The sequence below is a fragment of the Lotus japonicus genome, chromosome 1 (genome assembly GCF_012489685.1).
Source record: "Lotus japonicus ecotype B-129 chromosome 1, LjGifu_v1.2".
In the NCBI taxonomy this organism is placed as follows: domain Eukaryota; kingdom Viridiplantae; phylum Streptophyta; class Magnoliopsida; order Fabales; family Fabaceae; genus Lotus; species Lotus japonicus.
In genome coordinates, this window is record NC_080041.1 from 59,176,334 (window position 1) to 59,181,097 (window position 4,764).

Genomic DNA, 4,764 nt, shown 5'->3' on the forward strand with positions numbered 1-4,764 from the left:
AGTAGAAGTCCGAGTTTTTGGAGGAGCAGGAGCAGAGACAGTAGGATTAGAAACTGCCTCCGGAGTAGGAGTTTCCTGAGTCGGGGTTTCAGGGATCACTTGATTGAGAAGCTTCAGTTGTTCCACAACTTTCTGAAGAAGCTCATTATCAGATTCATTCTTGGCACGAAGGGATTGAGCTGAGTGCCTAGATCGATTACTGATTTGGAAAGGTTTGAATAAAGGTTTTTCCAGTTGACACCCTTTAGGGATATCAAGATCTGGGGAAGAGGGTTCAGTCTTGACCTTTCCTTTTCCTTTTCTAGCAGATTCATCATGAGTCTGAGATTCTCCAAGAGTTTGAAGATACTTATTGGTATAATTGGCCTGTTCCATGAGGTCTTTGATGTCCTTACTGGTGACCTCACCTTCTTCTTCTCTAGTCTTGAAGGGAGAAGCCAAAACAGGTGTAGATTGAGCTCCTTTAAGAAGGAAAGGAGTTTTAGGTGGCAGTTTAGAAAGGGTTTCTTTTCCATCTTTATGCTGCCATTTAACCATGTCAATTTGGAAGGGGTAAGATTTCCAATTCTTGTTGGCATAATCTTGAAACCATTCAAAAAAGAAGATGTTCTGCCGGGTTTTTTCAAGGAACCCGTAGAATTTTTCTTGGATCTTCTTTCTCTTTTCACCCTGATACTTTGCAAAGAACCATTTTCTTTGCTTAGTCCATCGGTCAGAGTAGAAATCTGCTTTGATACTTTCTTTGTCGATGACAAATTCAGTAGTGATAGCTCCAATGAAATCAGAAGTTTCTCCAGGGGTTTCTAGAGAAGAATACGTTGGAGATAAGTTGGATTGATGATCTTCATCACCCTTGTCATAGGTAGTCTTGACAGGAGTGGTATTGACATATCCAGCCAAATGGATAGTAGATCCGTCATGAGAGAGGGAAGGTCGAGCACTAGACTCATGCTGGTTCCTTCTGGTCATAGAAAAAGATCTTCTAGACATGGCGGATTGGAAATCATTTAAGGACGTCCTAATAGATCTAGGGATAGAGAAGGAATTTCTCCTATCAAAGATGAGATCTACTTGGCCAGATTGGTGTTGGACAATTTCACGAAACTCAGGAGTTTCAACAGGTTGGGCAGGAGTAGCCTTTTCCAGAGACCATTTCTCTGGAAGGGTGATATCACTCCATTGGATGGTTTTGGGCACAATAACATTGGCCTTATCATAATCTGTGAGGAAGAGGGTAGTTTCTCCAGATTTCTCACAATTGGTTCGCAAGAAATAAGATTTGATTGAGTTCATTACCTTGTATTGAACCCTGTAGATCAAAGAGATTGGAATGGAATCTTCTTTCATATCAAGGCCGTGAAGCTTGATATTTAGGAAGAGAACGTCAAGGATGTTTTTGTCTTCCAGACTGACAGTAAGATCTGGAAAGCAATTGAAAAAGATTGGTCCATTACTCAGGCTGGTTTCAACCGTTCCTAAGAGGGAGTCATGGAATTGATTATGTCTAATATCCCTAAGACAAAGAAGAACAGAGATGTCCAGAGACTTCCTAGTTAGGGGTTTGAGACCAACTTGAACACTACCTATGTGAAGATAGTTGAAGTTCTTGCTGATATGATCTTTGACGCTTTTCTCAGAAAGCAGATGGATTTCTTCATTATCAGATCTGAGCTTGTAGGTTTGCTCAACGGTTTTGATGATGAAGTCTGAGCGTTTGAAAAAAGATCCATTTGGTTTGTAGATCTCAGTATGAGAGATTTTAGGGATTTCCCAGTTGTCGAGATCTTGATTGATATCTTCAAAATGAATTTCTTCTTTGAAGACAGATTTGGATAATTGATTGGATTGATGAGGATGATTGATAGAAGAAGAAGAGGGTTGGGAAGATCTGAAAGAAAGCTTAGAAGAGAAAGAGCGAAGCATAATGAAAGATAGATCTTCCTTACCCGTAAGTATCATCGCCATCACCTGGTTCTATAGAAACAGATAAATAAATTAGAAATATAAGTTATGTTCTGCGTTGTTCTTAATAGTTGAGCAGTATAGATCTGGATCAGACTTAAGCCACCACAAAAAGAAACTAAACAAGGACATTAAAAATATTCAGAACTTAATAACATGTCTGTAGTATGGCCAATATAGACTTACTGCCACACAGGGACTTACTGCCTTCAACACCTCCGCTACAGAGATGATCATAAGTCTGAATAGTAATAATCCTAGAAGATGTTCAAAAGAGCTTTCATTTTAGTTTAGTTCAAAGTGTACTACCAGTCCAGATCCCGACCATAGTGCTTAATTATATAAGAACAGAACAGAGAAATAACTTATATCTAACATATTTAGCATGTTCCTACTTCCCCATCAGGCTCTGATACCAAAAGTGCCTTAAGCATGTCAATCCGCAATATATATATATATATATATATATATATATATATATATATAGAGAGAGAGAGAGAGAGATGTTGGGTCCAGGTGGGCCAGCATCCTGCCTGCTAGGTAGCGTTCGAAACGGGGCGCTGTCTGCTACGCTATAAGGATATAACGTTGCGCCCTCACTAACACCAATTGGTTTTGGCGTAGCGGTAAGCGCGTGATCCTTCAAGAGAGAGAGAGAGAGAGAGAGAGAGAATATATAGTCTATATTTGTTGATGTTTAGGTTATATAGTAAAAAGCTGATACGATGAGTAACAGTATGAAAATACCTTCAAGTTGAAACTAATAGAAAATGTTTTAATATAACTTTAAACTTTTTCTAGACTTTTTAAATATTTTAAGGAGTAGATATACAGAAGCATTACAATTTGATTGTGAATAAAGAATCCGAAGGGGAAGAACGTTTACATTGAAATATTTTTAATTAAAAATAAGAGAAAATCAAATTTTATTATAATTTCACGCGTTGAGTGGGAGAGGTTCATAGATCAATTCCTGGATGATGCAATTTATCAGTCCGATGTACCAAAAAATATGATATTTTTTGGTATGTTATAAATCGCGTTGTTCATCCCAAATTTTGGGTTTGGCCAAGCTCATATTACCAATTGAAGTAGCTTTGTTCTACAGGTTTTTAACTGCCTAACTTAGCTTTAACAGGTTGTCAATTGTAGAAAACCAAAGGCATGTCCCATACGTCCTTCAAGTTTTAGGAACTGCATAGAAGGTGCTCTTTGGCTTGCTTGATTGATTCACAAACAGGTATACCATCTCAATTTAGTCCTTCAAGTTTTCGTTTTTTCAATTCCGGAGCTGGAAAAAGATGTTGTTGTGACTAATCCAGTGCTTAATGAAGGAAGTCCCCCTGATACTCTAACTCTTGCTAAGAGAGTACCTAAATCTGTCTCAAGGAGCCCAGTGAAGGCATGTGTCTTTCAATTTTGATTTCACCATCAAATATCTAGAGAACTATCCAAAGATGGATTTTTTCCAGTGCTTTATATCCCTGCTGATTTTCATTGTTTTTTTAGGTTTGCTGCCATGATGAATGCTTTAACACAGAAGCACTTATGTGCCTTGATGAACCAAAGAATGACTTCAAGACCGTGGACTTTCATGGCTAATGTTGGAAAGACTTGAAGTATTTGAAATATTAGATTCAGAGTAGTTATTATTTTGCCTGAGCATTAACTCAGTTTTGATATAGCTCTAATCAGACTAAAAACCAAGTACCAAAAATTTGAGTCTCACTATGACAACTTTTGTATGAGTTTTTTTATTTCTTTATTAAGTTATAGTTAGGAGGCAGGAGAATGATGGAAATCATCCCGTGAATAACTAATCCATTGGTTCTCTTTAATATATGGATTAATACTATCCTGGAGCTCGCAAAGTTTGTTTTAGAACGAGGTTTTATATGTAGTCTTTATGCTTTGAAAATTGATTGAATATTGAGAATTAAATATGTTAGAAGAGATGTACTAACCTCCCTATTTTTGCTTTTATTTTGTTCAATCTTTTAATACAAATTAATAGTATAAAATATATTCATTTGGAAATATTTAAGTCTAGAACTAGCTTTGATATGTTTTTTTATAGGCCAATGTTAGTTAGTTGTTAATTGTTAGTAAATTAGTTCATTTGCTAGGATTCGAACCCTAACCCTTCACCCTGCAAATCCCTTCATTCCCTTAGCTCACCAAGTGAGCTACCCTAATACTGAAAATATGTCTTGCATAGATTAGAAAGTATTAATATATATATATGAGCAAAATCCACCTTACACGGGTGAGAACATTCAACATGAAAACACTTATGTTAAAGCTAATAAAAAGAATTCAATTTTAAATAATTTAATTGCATTGTTCGTAATTTTAAAATAAATTTAGAGTAATTATATATATATATATATATATGTATTTCGATTATACTTTGTAAGTCCCCGACCTAATATATTTAAATATATGTATTTACATCTTTAAAGCAAAAATCATTTATATGCCACATGTGAAAAATTGTGAATTTTGACCAATTAATTTTTTTTTATGAAGTTTTTATATTGGTTAAATCGGTGTATGAGTACAAAACACTATAATTGAATGTCCGAATTTATGTTTTTTGAATATCATCTTAAATTATTTATAATCAAAGTATTTATTGTGTATCAAATACAATAGCAAATTTCACCGTGCAGCGCACGGGTAAAAACACTAGCAGCCACAAATTTTATGCTTTCGAAAGTGAAATCTATTCAACAAAACTAATCTATTGTAGTTCAAATCTTAAGTTTTTATTTTCATTTTTGAAATGATGTTGTTATTTAT